We start from the raw sequence: 15,860 nt of genomic DNA on the forward strand, positions 1-15,860 counted from the left end.
TCCATCTTCAGTCTGTCTGTCCATTCCTTCCTCCACTCATCCTTCTGCCTGTCTATCCATCCCTTCATTCATGGCACTGCCCCAGTCGATGGCATGTGCCATGGTGCTGGATGCTGGCAATACTGTAGGGAACCAGTTCGTTCCCCAACCTAGTGGAGCCAATGAACTGCCTGTTGCTGCTTCTCCTCACACATGACCAGTCAGTGACTCTAAGCCAGGGTTCCCCAGATCTCTCCCAGGAAAGGCCACTTCCTAGAATGAAGAGACTTGGAAGAACTTAGCACCAGTGGGGGAAATTGTCTTTGGGATGAGCGTCGTTAATTGGGCTCTCATAAAGGGAACCCCTGCTCTCAGTCACCTGTGCCCCTCCAAACAAGTTTGCTTAGGTTTTCTGAAATGTATCTAGATTAGATGGATTAGAAGTAAAGCTCCCGTTTAATCAATGAAAATCGATGAGATTTTCCAGGACTCAGCAGATTAAGAGAAGACAAAATCAAAATAGAAAGGGATGAACTTGCCTTCTTAGGAACTCTACAGACCTATAGTAGGTGGCCAGGAGTCTTTCCTGTGACATAATGCTGCCCTCTGAGAAGGCAAGGTAGGAGTTACCTGTCTCTGTCCTCTCTCCTCACCTGCCAGGGTGCCACTTTTGATGCATTCATTGATGAATAATCAAATGCTTTTCAGATAGACCTTATTTGAGATAAATTAGTGAAGACTCGGGATGGGGGAGAAAAATAGGAAATCATCTTTCTCATGGGACTATTGACGACCTGAAATTGAATTTGTTTTTTTCCAGTTGACGTGTTAGGCAGTTGGCTGTAATAATACATAATGAAAGCTACATAACCAGGATCTGAATGCGTCTACAAAATGAGAAACAACACAAAAAGAACACAGATTTGGTGGGAAACTATGTTTGGCAAAACCACTACGGGCGTGGGTCAAACCTGAGCTGTGGCCAAGAGAGGTAACCACATAGGAGGAGAGGTGTGGATGTGCTTGGCAGTCAGACACCTTGCTCTTCCTCCCAGACTCACGAGCCAGTCACAATTTTAGAGCAGGTAGAAGAAGGTTCTGGGTAGGTCTGAGGTCTAGAGTGGCAGGGACGAACTTCTGGTGAAGCTGGACATAGATCTCTAGAGGTGGAATAAGAGAGGATGAACAGGATGTCCAAGCACAACTTGAAATGTCATGCCTTCACACACACACACACACACACACACACACACACACACACACACATATTTTTGGTAAATGCTTCTCCACATGTGTGACAGGGACATGGAGCTAAGCACCTCATTATCTTCTCATAAAACACTGCCATGAATAGAATCAGCCCAGGGAACAGTCAGTGCATTGGCTACCCTGGGATACAACCACTGGGCTCTGCTCATCGAGGAGGGTCTGGCCAGAGCAGACCGCTATGGAGACTGGTAACCATTAGAAAAGTCTTTGTTTAGAGAGTTCTGATATTGAAAGGCCTTGGCTTAAAGAGTGAAATCAGCTGCCTGGTTTTCCTGGTAGTAGATGGGAGCTCTGGACAATTGGTTTATAAACTCCGGAGCAGTGGTTCTCGACCTGTGGATCACAACTCCTTTGGGGTTGGAAGACCCTTTTACAGGATTGCCTAAGACCATCAGGAAACAAAGATATTTACATCATGATTCGTAACCGTAGTTCAATTATAGTTATGAAGTAGCAACAAAAATAATTTTATGGTTGGAGGGGCACAGGTCACCACAACATAAGGAACAGTATTGAAGGGTCGCAGCATTAGGAAAGTTGAAGACCACTGCTCTAGCAAGTGTATTTCTATGCCAGTTTCTGCTAAAGATGTACTTCTGTGTTCATGTTTCACTCCGGGATTCAATTTTCCTTTGGTAACTGCCCTAATTAGCTTTGACTGGTAGTTTGACAGAGCATAGAGACATCTGAGAGAATTGTCTAGACCAGATTGGCCTGTAGGCATGTCTGTGGTAGAGTGTCTGGATTGGCAGTTGACATAGGCGTGCCCAGCCCACTGTGGGTGGTGCCATCCCTCAGCAGGTGGTCCTAAGCTGTGAAGAAAGCTAGCTGAGTACAAACCCAGCCTGTGTGGCCCCTGAGCAGACAGCACCCTGCCTGCCTCCAGTTCTTAACGGTGTTTCCTTGGCTGTGAAGTGAGCGCCTTGGTTGGCAGTAGTACTGTGTGGGATCACAGGCCTGCCTCTGAGTGTCTGCCTAGCCTTCCCGCAGAAATGGTCCAGTAACATAGAAGCTGAGATAAACCCTTTCCTCTCCTAAGTTGCTTCTTGTCAGAATATTTTATTATAGCCACGGAAATGAAACTAGGGCAATGTCACCAGGTCACTTAGTGACTGATAAACATGGCACTCGTGTTTATTTTGTGAGGTAGAGCCTGAGCTTCCCCTACATCTGAGGACCCAGGGAGCCCCTCTTCATTGAAGAATAGACATTTTGTCCCAAGATGTAGTCAGCCATTGGTTATAGGCAGGCTGGAGAACTGGCTCTAAGATACCACTTTCTTCAAGAATGTAAAAAAAAAAAAAAAAGGGGACTTGGTGCAAAAAGCCCTTGCCTTGCCTAGTGGTTTGGATGATCTATGTCCTTCACAGGTTCACATATTGGAACACTTGGTCCTCCGCTGGTGCACTGTTGGGGGTGCTTACAGAACGCCTAGGATGGGGGCTTGCTGGAGGAAGTACCTCCGGGGGGTGGGATTTGAGTGGTTAGAACCATGCCTCTCCTTCCAGTTCACTCTGCTTGTTTTTGTGGTTGATGTAATCTCTTGGCTTGCTGCTCCTGACACCCAAGGCCATGCCCCACGATACCTTATAGTTTCCCCTTTAACCATCAACTCAAAATCAACTCTTCCTTCTACGAGTCGCTTCTGGTCATGATTATTTACCACAGCAACAGAAAAGTAACTCACACACCTTGTAAGTGTGAAGATCTGAGCTCAGATGCCCAGAGCCCACATAGAGCAGATATCGTAGTGTGTGGCTATAATCCCAACTCCATTATGATGAGACCAGAGACCAAGACAGCAGGAAGCCTGGAGGTCTGTGGGCAAGGCTACTCTCACCTACAGCAGCAAAGAGTCCCTGTCTCACACGAGGGAAGGGGGAGGACAGATACACAAGGTTGTCCCCTGACTGCTACACATATGCTGTGCTCACACAAACATATCTAAACACTTATACACACGTCATATACATGCATGTATAAAAATTTAAAGAAAAGAAAAAGATTATACGGGGGGTTGTTGTTATTGTTCTGTGGTTATAGTTAGAATCCCAAGCCTCATTCATGCTAGGCAAACACTGTACCAATTAACGACACCCCAATTCCCAGTGTGAGTTTTAAAACACATGACGCACACGGTATTCATCAGTTTGTTTGCACACTAAGCCTAGAGAGTGAAGTCAGCCCTCCCTCAGCATTAGTCAGCTTCCTCTAGGCCAGCGGGTCTCAACCTTCCTAACTCTGTGACCTTTTAATACAGCTCCTCATGTGGTGGTGACTCCCAACCATAAGATTATTTTGTTGCCATCAACAAATCCATAAATGTAATTTTGCTACTACTATGAATAGTAATGTAAATATCTGACATGTAACTGCACAGGTTGAGGACCACTGCTCTAGAGGAACAGAACCTAGCATGCACATACATGCATGTGTGTGCACACACACATGCATTCATACAAACACATATATTACACACATACATACATATACACATACCATGTGCATATGTGCACGCACATGTGCGCACGCGTGCGCGCGCGCGCACACACACACACACACACACACACACACACACATAAATACAAACTCTGCTCCCAGCTTAGTTCAAGGAGCCAGCACTTATAATCTGGCACAAAGGCCCTAAAGCTCCCAGAAGAGCTGTGGGTGTTGAATCCAGTGACCACTGGGCCCTATGTTCATGGATGCTGCCAGGAACCCTAGGCACATTTACTTGGTGAGCCACCAGTCCACATCTGGGACTCCCAGACTCTGCCCTGCACAAATCTTCTCCAGAACTGCTCACAGACAAGACGAAATTGTCATCAGTTACTTGGTGACAGCTGAGAGAAGAAGCCTTTGCTGTCCCTTAGAACTGTCTTACCATAAAAGCCTCAGGCCATCTGACTCAGCCCGCCCTTCTTTTCACAATGCTGCCCACACTTAAAACCACGGCAGGCGCCCCTAAAGGAAATAAAGTTCTCTTGCCCTTGTCTTCCCCAAATACTGCTCCTCTCCCTCGGTCTTCTGCTTCCACTCTCAGCAGCTCCGGGAGGAGCTCAGCGGTTCCAAGCTGCAGCGCTTGCTGGTGTTAATTACCGTAATGACTTTCTGAGCAGAGAAAGCATTGGTCGGACTAAAATCTGGCTGGGTGGGTATGTATTTCTGTTGTCTGTGTGTCCTTTATCTTTAAAGAGAGTACCCTGTGGTAGATGGGGCCCGGAGAGCTGGGAGCATTGAGTGGGGAGCTGTTCTGAAGGAGTCGGCGGAGGGCTCCCAGGACTGAGCATAAAAATTAATTACAGAAAAGAAATACATCATTAATGTCAGAGCTCACAATAGGTCCCAGTGTGACTATTATGTGAAATTAATTACTCCCTACTCCACTTTCTAAAAATCATCTTCTCTGCACTATGAAAATAGCCCTAGTTACTGGCATCGGTTGCTTAAGTCATTAAGGGCCATCGCTCCGCACGTTGCCCGTGCTCATTCTGCAGTCATACTTGGGTTTAAATATAGCAGCCCTCGTCTCTGTGAAGATCTCCCCAAAACACTTACATACTCCATAAAAAAAACTGTCAAATTGCAAGATCAAGGTCTTGGGGAAAAGCAGATATTAAGAATCAAATAATAACATCAATTTATTTACACGGAAAGAATACCTGCTAAGAATAGAAAGCCGGTCGCCTCTCTGCAGGTGAGAGCAATTGGGCCTTGGACCTGGAGAATGAAAAATGGGGGAAGCAAGCAGAGCCCAGAGCTCTCCGCTGCTTCTCGACCTTCTTAATGCCAAGGCCCTTAACACAGTTCCTCGTGTCACTACGACATAAACATATAGCTCATTGCTACTTTAATAATTGTAATTTTGCTGTTACAAATTTTAACGTAATGACCTGATATGTAATGCCCACAAGAGGTCACGATCCACAGGTTGAGAACCCATGGCTTATCAGCTGGTGGAGAAGAGGGAACATCAAAAGGACAAGTGTACACCGTTACCTGTGGTGAGAAATATGATCTAGTCGAGGGCAGAGGAAGTAACATTTAAGCTGAGACCTGAGTGGTGGAGTGGGGCAGGTGAACTTTTCCTGGCAGAATAAACTGTGTGTATAATCTTCACAAAGGCTGAAGGGACAAGTCACTGGTTTTGAGCTCCTCCGGAGGGTCTGAGTTCAGTTCCCAGCACCCATGTTGGGCAGCTCCCAACAGTCTGTAGGTCCAGCTTTAGGGGATCTGACTCCCTCTTCTGGTCTGTAATGTTACCTGCTCTCATGTACACAAACCTCATACAGACACATACATGCATATGCTTTAAAAAAAATGTGACCTAAGGGATGGTTGAGCTATGGGAGTCTAGTGTTCCCTGAAGTGATTTGTGCCAGAGATGTTTTGGGGCAGTGGCGAATCCTTTCATGTTTGAGGAACCAAGAACAGGACAACTAACTCCCTTCTAATCTCCACTGGGAACCCCACCCCACCCTGTTGTGTGGGATCACATCTACCTTACGGTTTCTGTTCCCATCAATGTCACTGATTTTCATTAAACCATGTACGGTAAATCCCACTGATTGGACCTGAGGACAGGGAACTAGCCTCTGTGTGTGTGTGTGTGTGTGTGTGTGTGTGTGTGTGTGTGTGTGTGTGTGTGTGTATGTGTGTGTGTGGTCTTCACAACGGGAAACTAAATTAGGACAGGATTTCCTTCGGACCTCAGACCCCAACGGGATGTTCCATTGTGTGTCCCATTGTGTCTCTAGTAGATCCAACATCCAGCATCTACCTTGTATTCAGTTGTCTTGGCTTTAGTCTTTCCCGTCTAGGATTTACCCAATCACCCCTGGTGTTTCATGACCCAGAGAGTTGGAAGAGTAACCAGTCATTGTTCCATAGGGTGGCTTTTGTTTGGGGTTTGTCTGTTGTGCACCAATGGGTTAGAGTAGATTAAAGTGCTTGTGGCAGGAATATCAGAAGGCTGTAGTGAATTCGAAGACCATGACTTGTCCTCTGGCCAGGAGTAATAACTTTGTTCACTGGACTAAAAATGTATCTGCTGAGTTTCCCTGTGGAAGCCCTCTTCTAATGAATAAATGTCTTGTGTGAGATACTTTGAAGGCTATATAAAGAAACTGCTTCTCAATTGGCCTTATTAGCTAATATTCATCGATACTTTTTATTTGAAGCATCAGTACTCTCGTGGTTGCCCAATGGTAAATTTCTAATCCCATCTTCTTTCCTATGTGTATCATAAACTGGAAGTCCACTTGAAGAAGATGTCTATCATAGCCATCCATCCATCCATCCATCCATCCATCCACCTACCCATCCATCTACCCATCCATCCACCCATCCATCCACCCATCCATCCATCCACCCATCCACCCACCCATCCATCCACCCATCCATCCATCCACCCATCCACCCACCCATCCATCCACCCATCCATCCACCCATCCATCCACCTGTCCATCCATCTATCCATCCATCCACCCATCCATCCATCTATCCATCCATCCACCCACCCATCCATCCACCCATCCATCCACCCATCCATCCACCCACCCATCCATCCATCCACCCATCCATCCACCCATCCATCTAGCCATCCATCTATCCACCCATCCATCCCCCATCCACCCACCCACCCATCCATCCATCCACTTATTTAAACCACTATGTATGGATGAATACCTGTGTTCTTCGTACGCTATGTTTACAGCTTTGATGCTCGGATCACCCCTTCCTTGGCCAGTAAGAATCCTCTCAGCCAACTTCTGATTCATCCGTGTTGCACCTTGAACCTATTGGGTCTTTTTCTAACCTGTCCCCGCCCCAGCCCTAGAATCTGCCTGGTTCCTTTCAGTAAAGAGTTGTGTACATGAGGATGCTGAGCTGGAGAGCTAAGCCCGGTTGGCATTTCAAATATTTGACTGTTGCTGCCTTTGAGGGGTTGTTTTCTGGAAACCAGGAAAGGAGGAGGCCAGGAAAGCTTGGATGGAGTACAGGACGGAAGGCAGGGCTGGAGAGAAATGTAGATTTGTGTAAGGTGGATAGACAGCTAGAACCAGCAGGGCCGTAATGGGTGGGCTGTGGCAGTAGGGGGAGGGAGGTGGAGACAAGATGTGCGGAGAAGGAAGGAGCAGGTTTTGACAGGAATGATTCAAACTTCTAGTTTGGGCCTGTAAACCTTGAAGGTAGTGAAGCTGTGATGGGAGGGGCAGTGGGCACAGGAACTTGGACTTATGTTTCTTGTGAAGGACCAAGCCTTCTTGCCCCCAGGTTTCAGAGCAGGTCCTCCTGAATAGCAAGTGCTGCCAAGTGTGCTCTGCCTTGCTTTCTCTATTCAGTTCTTGGCAAGTGCTTGGTATTTTCGCAGCAGATTTTCAAGCCCCAGGGTCTATATTCTGGCTGTAGCCCTTGATGTGTTTATCAGGAAAGAGGGATATAAATAGATTCGTTTCTTATAGCATCTCATGGTTCCCTAACTCCAGTACACCAGGGAAGGCATCAAGCTGTGTTTGTCACACTTCATATGTGGGTTCAGTGGTCTATGCAGGTGCTAGGAACATGTAATGCGTGTGCATACGTGTATTCATATGTGGCGTTCAAACTGTTTGCTGTCAAAGATACATAGCACGATTAAGAATTAGCGGAGTTATTGAAATGAGACTGTGGGGTGTCCAGAGAGATGGCTCAGCAGCTAAGAGCACTTACTTCCAGGATCTTCCAGAGGACCAATGTTTGATTCCCAGCACCTACACAGTGGCTCTCAACCTTCTGTAACTACAGAAGGCACTACATGTACATGGTACACAGACATATAGGTGGGTAAAACCACTCATAACCACACAATGAAAACAAATATAAGTCTTTAAAAAGTAAAATATGCCAAAGGCTGGAAGGAAGGCTCAGTGGTAAAGAGCACTCACTGTTTTTCCAGAGGACCTGAGCTCTGTTTCCAGCACCCACATCAGGTGGCTCACAGCAGCTTGGTAACCCCAGCTCTGGGAGATCTGACACCCCATTCTGGCTCCCATGAGCACTGCACTCATATGCACAAACACACAAAGACATACGCATACATTTTTAAAAGAGTCTTCAGTGGGCTGAAGAGACGACTCAACAAAGAGCATTTGCTACTGTGACAGAGGACCTGGGTTCAATTCCTAGCACCCACAAGCTAGCTCACAACCATCCCTAACTCTAGTTCTTCAGTTCCAGGATATTCAACAGCCTTTTCTGACCTCCATGGGCACCACATATGCATGTGGTACCCGCTACATACGTGTAAACAGGCAAAGCAGTAACAACCAGACAATAAAATAAATACATTTAACAAATTATTTCCTAAAAATCTCCAAACAGTGTTCTGTTGTCAACCACTATACATTAAATATATATTTTTTTAAAAACCAGAGTATTGTTTAAAGTCTATGACTAATTCTACCAACACAGCATTTTCACAACCCAGTGGACCAACAGGAAGATGCTATGGCTTGAATATGTTTAGAATGTGTCCCACAAAGGTGTCGTGTGCTTGACCACAGTATGGCAATGTTGTTGTTGTAGAACCTTTAGGAGTTGCATGTAGTGGAAGGTACTTGGGTCAGGGTGACATTGTCCTTGGAGGGAATCTATGATAGTCTCAAGGAGAGACTCAGCTCTTCCAAGAGTCGGTTGTTTTTTAAACAGTTACTTTACATGTTTAGCTCCGTATGCTCACAAATGATCCATTTTCTGTTCGTCATTCATACTGAGGCCCAGTTGGGGATGATTCATTAGATGCTGAACAGATGTGGTCACCTAACCTTGGACTTTCAGATTCCCAAACTCAGCTGAGTAAATCTCTTATCTTTATAAACCATCCAGATGGGGGTATTTTGCTATAACACCAGAAAATGGACAAATACCCAAGAACCAAAGCCAGAACCACTACTGGGTCAATACATAATTCATAAACACGTAGTGGTTCGGTCACAAGACATGCTTCTCAGACTAAAAAAGAGACCTTTGGCTTTCACACTTCCGGTTGTATCCTCTCGGTGAATGCAGATTTGTTTGTTTTGGCATTTTGGGTGATGTTTACTGGGTTACTTTTCCTTCTAAATCAGAAACAGCTGATGCTAATCGGGTTGTTTTTAAGAGTCTGTTCTTGATGCTGATCTACAATGGGAGTGTTTGATACCCCTTGGGTTCATTTTTATTTTAAATCATGGACTGCCTCAGACCGTACCCATACAGTGTGAGGTGCTTAGACAAAAGCCAGTGAGTAGCCAGGACTGCTTCCATGTATGACCGTGGCTGGGAGTGAGCTGCACATAGGTTTTGACAACCCTACCCGACACTTACCACATACAGAGGCTTTTGAGCCTTGTGCTTGTTTGAAACAAGGCTTTATGTGGAAAGGTGCAGGTGACAGTCACTCCCAATGAGATCTTCCCTGTAGGGACTCACTGTGTGTACCTCCAGCTTCTGTCCTTGTCATACTAGAAGCATCAGCTCTTTAGGACCCTGCTTACCTTACTTGTTGACAATATTTGAAACAGCTTGTGTAGAGCCCTCTGCAGTGAGCAAGGTCTTGGGTTCACTTCTCTATCAGGGAGCACAGCCCACGCAGAGAAGTGTAGTGGTGCTTGGAGGGGCAAAATGATGGCAGATCCCAGTTGCTCGGGGGATCTGGTACTTCTAAAAGCCTCCTTGGAAATGACATGTCCCCCTAAACAAGAGAGTGAACACTCACCATGAGCACTTAAGTCATCATGTCTGCCATTCATGGTCCAAAAGGTGAGCAAAGCTGCCAAATCAGGCTTCCCCACAGTTTGGTGGTCGGGTGGTCAGATGGTCTGGTGAGCACCCTATGTGGCTACTCAGGAGCCCTTTGCTCAACTACTGATTGTATTGAGAGGTGTGAGGAGGGGAAGAGAGAGAGGAAAAGGAGGAGGGGAAGGTAAGAGGGGAGGAGGAAGGGGAGGGAGATGGAGAAACTGGCAAGTGAAGAAACTCCTATCTGGCTGTACTACCCACACACTGTACCCTGTGTTTGATGCACTGTTTGCTTTTCTCAGTATACGAAACCCATCAGTAACTTCTGTTGCGGAAATGCCTTTAATGGGTCAGGATGATATGTGAATGACTTTAAATAGTGTTTCCATTTTTTGTCCTACTATCTAAGCACTGGAATGGGAAATTATAGATGCTGACGAGTTGCATGTTTAAATACTGCTAGACCAATTTCACACAATGGCGAGGAAATGTTTTTGTGCCAATATTTTTATCTCTTTGTCATTTCCATCATTTTTATTTTAGTCTTTTCCATCTGTGAGCTCTAATGGATCCTGTTATATATTTGATGTATACGGAACTCCCTGGATTCTATCTGGTAACGTGATGACTGATGCATTAGCATGGTTCCATAGTATCCGCCATAATGTAAACACTCAGCTCAGAGCCCTGTTACTCTGATACGTAGTATCCCCTATAATGTAAACACTCTCTGAGAGCAAGTGTTAATCTGATACATTGCCGGTTCTGAGCTGGAGACAATTTTACACAAGTATGAACAAAAACATTTCCTACCCCATTGAGACTGGTCGTCTTCTGCCTTATGTCACTGTTACAAATGCCTGAGATAATCACTTATAAAGAGAGGGTGTATTATTTTCAGGTCTGGAGGTTTCAGCCAGGAATTGGTGATTCCCTTGCTTTGGGTCCTTTGGTGATACAGCTCATCACAGTAAAGACACTCACCTCATGGCCAGGACGCAACAGAAAAAGAGACCAGGCTCCCATACACATCTTTGATAGCATGTTCTCCACGAGTCCTTTGAGCTCTTACTAAACCAGCCCACCACCCATTAAAGACAAAGTCCTTCTGCTGGGCCCTACCTCTCCACAGCATACATGGAAAGTGAGGCATTTGTGAGTCGTTTAGGATCAGAATCATAACACCACAGAGCTGTGAGAATGCTTGCAGTCTGGAGAGAAGCCGGGTACTGTGACCAACACACCAGTAGCTAGAGCCTCGGTAAGAAGTCAGTGGGGTAAGATCAGTGTTTCTCAACCTGTGGGTCATGACACCTTTGTAGGGTTGAATGACCCTTTTACAGGGGTCACTTCAGACCATTGGAAAACATAGATATTTACATTATTATCCATGGAAGTAGCAAAATTACAGTTATGAAGCAGCAATGAAATAATTTTATGCTTGGGGGTCACCACAATATGAGGAACTATATTGAAGAGTCACAGCATTAGGATGGTTGAGAACCCCAGGTTTAGATTACTGTGAATTGGAATCAGAGCTCTTCAGAAACGACAAGTAGTTCAGAACATATATGGAAAGCCTTTTTTTTCCTGTCCTTGGCTTGTTGATGCGTGGGTATGAGAAAGAGGGCTCATCTGAATGTCAGAGCAACATTGTGTGTTATTGTATCAGTCACGTGCTCAATTAACTTAACTCCTAAGCCTTGGCAGTCTAGTGAGATAAAATATTAGGAGTATATCCAAATTGCTCAAAAATGTCCCGATAGCTTCTAAAATAGTGTCATGTAATGAGATTCCTTGCTTCCTAAGAGGCTGCAAATGAAGCCGCTGCAACGTTTAATCGCAACTGCTCCAAGTCGAGTTCCATTTGATCAGCCAACAAGTCTTTGGAATAAATAGCACCACGAGAGCCCTAATTTGGGACACATAGAACATGCCTGGCTCTGAAACTAGGGAGCCATTTCTGAGGCACAAGGAAAATGCCATTAAACAAACGATGGCTGTCACTTCCCTATGGCCCACACATCTAACAACAAAATGTAACGTAATAGTTGCACGGGCTTGATTTTTAAATGTATTATGTATGTACTTTGTGTGCGCAGGTAGTTTTCTTGCATGTATGTCTATGCATGGTAGGTATGCACGTGGTGTCCATGGAAGCCAGAAGAGGGATTGGATCCCCTGGAGACTGGCATTGCAGATGGTTGTGAGCGGCTGCCATGTAATTTCTGAGACTTGAACTTAGGTCCTCTGGAGAAAGCTCTTAACCGCTGAACCATCTTCCCAGCCCTGGCCTCAAAGTTTCTGAAGTGGTTTATGTTCCCTGTGCACTGGTTTGAAAGGAAGGATTTAAGAGTGAAAGGCTGAAGCAGAAGCACCCCGGACATCTTAAAAAGTTGTGAGAGAACCATATCTCTATCCTAAGAGAGCTGAGGCAGGGGGATTGCAAGTTCAAGGCCAGCCTGGGCTGTGTAGTGAGATTCTCTGTAAAAGGGGGAAGAGGCAGGGAAGGAAGGAGGGAGTTAGAGAGAGGAGAAGCGGGGAAGAGGAAAATAAATAAAAAGTATTAAGAATCCTCTCTGGGGAAAGTTGCCAACATGGAAATTCAAAGTGAGAAAGGTTTTGAATGTTTGTTTATTCTTTTTAAAGGAATAAATGCATTTAGCAAGAAAAACAACTGTTCCCCAAAGCAATATAACTTAGGATGGTGTTGCTTTGATTTTTATAAATCTTTTTAGTGTCTGGCTTCTCAGAGGCAAATATCACACATCTGTAACCCCTGGGAACTCCCCTGCACATCCGTGAGAAAAGTGAGATTCAAAATGAAAACTAATCTCGGTGGTGTTGTGGAACTAAATCAGAAAAGGAGAGGTGGGTTTAGACTTCACAGGCTGCAATCGTGATCACCGGCAACCCAGACCTCGTCCTGGAAACTGCAGACATAATCGTTATTTGAACCAGGAAATCCTTAGGTGTAAGAACTCTGAACCAATGAAACATTTGCTCTTTGTGCCAAGATAACTGGAGTCTGTGGAAGATTATGCACTCTACCTGCTTAAACTGATACCCTGCTTTAGGCAGAAGATCAACCTTCTCTCTGAACTAAGGACCCAGCGTCTGTTCCTCTGCTTAGTCTAACACTAAGTCCCCACTTAGCATCTGCTTGTTGCTAGGCTGATGTTTCCCATGCACAGTTGCTCCTTGGGTGACTCAGAACTCGTGGCTCCCATGACCTGTGACTGCGAACATCTTCTACTCTGTTGGGTAACCTGATGAAACCATTCCCTACTAAGCTAAGAAGGTAGCTCCAGTACAATGAGGACCAACCTTTAGACCCATCTCAGGGAAGAATTTGAAATAGGAACGATTTCGAGTGTCTGATGATGTCACCTGAACCGTCCACCCAGGCTTCCATCAGGGATGACGGCTGACTTAGAAATAAAGCTATTTCTGTTTGGACCAAACTGTCAGGAAGGTGACCCTGGAGTAGAAGAGCTTGAATGGCCTCCGGTTACAACTGTTAGCTGTCCTAAGTACTTGCCCAGAAGCCCATGCACCGATTTGAGCTCCAGCCTGAGACCCAGCTCTTGGGCTGGTTACCCTGTGTGAGCCTCCACGCCTTCTTGAGTATTCGTTCTCCACTCTCCTTCTGTGCTTGGAGAGTACAAGCCACTTTCCTGGGATGGCCCTTGGTGCTGATCATGTTGTTTGCTAAACCCTAGCTGTGCCGTGATTGCAGATGAAAAACTGAAACTGAGTGTGTTGAGATGGAGGATTTAAGACCAGAGGTGAGGAAAACAGAGCAATCAACCCACTTGGAGAATCTTCACCCGACTTCTGTTTCTCCGCAGACAGTGCTGAGGAAATGAGCTACCCATGAGACACTTGCATGTGGCGTATTTTCATTTTCATGTCTGTAGGGAAAATGCTACAGAAGAGAGCTTGGTGCATTTCTTTCTTTCTTTCTTCCTTTCTTCCTTTCTTTCTTTCTTCCTTCCTTTCTTTCTTTCTCTCTTCCTTTCTTCTACTTAATTAAATTAGTTCTTTGATAATACAATGCGTTCTGGTCACTCCACCTACCCTTTCATTTCCCCCCATCTCTATGCAACCCCCTTCTCCTTCCTCCGCCAGAGTCTTTCCAGATTCCTGACGATCAGTTTTGTGTTATGACTTAGTTACTTTAACTGTATGTCCACTGGATTAGAACTGTATGTTGGCGTCCGGTGGGGTGACCGGTGGATTCATAACTAAAAGCCATGACTTCCCCCTCTCCCTAAATCTATTGGAAACAAACAGTTCAGCATGAGGGGGGAGGGTCCCCTAAATCCATCCTCCATTCATGCTTGACAGTTGACAGGCCCATTCTTGTCTAGACCCAGTCATTTTCCCTTTACCCTCCCTCCTACTTTTCCCAAAAGGCTTTGCTCCCAGCAGCAGGCTCAGGTTTGTCTGAAGGACATCTCTTTGTTCACCAGTTTCAGACAGCAGGGAGCTGGCATGTGGCGTACTGGAAAGCAATATAAATGTGGAGTGCTTTCTTTCCAGAATACATGTCTGAACTTATGCGGTTTGACTCTATTGCTCCCTTGCCCAATAGACCTGGGCACAGAATTCCAGTAAGTACTCCCGTGTCACAGGACAAGGAGGAGCAAGAGAACAGAGTATAGCATCCTCACATCTTCATCTGGTTTTCCAGAAGTATCTACCACACGTGACTATGTTCCAGACATAGAGCTATCCCTAGAAAAGCAAAGATCATCGTTCCAATTCTGCTGACACTTCAGCCAGGAGCGAACCATGCAAAATGTGGGCAAAATATATTTAATGTTCTGGAGGGATCACAACAATGGCTAGTTTGGAGGTTGAGCTTCAGTGATATTTATTTTCTAGTTCTTTATTTTCTGGGGGGTCTGAGTGTAATTGGAATAGACAGTGTGCATTCTCTTCATTGGCATGAGACATGTCGTTTTAAAGACAGGCCTTTGCAGCTCAATTTATTTTATAGCCGATGAAATATTTGGTCTCTTACCAACTAGAAAGGGTTTGTCATGGTTTCTCCAAATTCTTTGCTTTAAAGATCAAAAGGCTACTTTTTAGATGGCCAATATTTGTTACTCTTATTGAAAACTGCTTCTTTTTCTGTAGTTGGGAATGGTCTTCCACTGGGTCTCTGATGCTTGGTGACTGTGATCCTAATGAATTGTCATTTTCCTTCATACACCAGTGTGAGATAAGCCAGACATTTCTTTTCATGCTAGGGTTGGTTGTCAGCTTTTCTTAGTGGTTCAGCACAGTTTTTCTTTATGTATTTTATGAGTGCACATACACATGCACACACGTGCAGGCACACATACCCAAACATGCATACATGCATGCACACACATGCACACACACATGAGATAGTATGCTTGCATGAACAGATGCACACACATGCACACACATGTGCACACACATGTGCACACATGCATACACACACATGCATACACACATGCACATGCACACACAGGCACACATGTGCACACATGCATGCATACACATGCATGTGCATATATGCACACTCATGCACACACATGCACTAATGCTTACACACACGTGTACACACACACACAAACACAGCACATACTAAATAAGTAACCTGGTTTTTAAGACTTTAGCACACACGTGCACTCTGACGATGGTGCTGATGTGAATATGAAGGTGGTCCAGTACTCAGCGTCCAAGTAGACTGAGAACAGGGCAGTAATAGCTAAGAGCGATCCTCAGCAGGCTGCTACCCTGTGTGGCTTCTGGAAGCAGTGCCTGCTGGGGCTTGAAAGGAATGGGCAGGGCTGCCTTCTGTTAGTTTTGTAGAG

General features: G+C 45.3%; 1 protein-coding gene across 13 annotated transcripts in view; it reads left to right on the plus strand.

Annotated features, from left to right (window-relative positions):
- The window catches only part of Npas2 (neuronal PAS domain protein 2), a 179,019-nt gene that overhangs the window by 32,785 nt on the left and 130,374 nt on the right, over positions 1–15,860 (plus strand).

This window comes from Rattus norvegicus, chromosome 9 (genome assembly GCF_021556685.1).
Source record: "Rattus norvegicus strain SHRSP/BbbUtx chromosome 9, alternate assembly SHRSP_T2T, whole genome shotgun sequence".
NCBI classification, from domain to species: domain Eukaryota; kingdom Metazoa; phylum Chordata; class Mammalia; order Rodentia; family Muridae; genus Rattus; species Rattus norvegicus.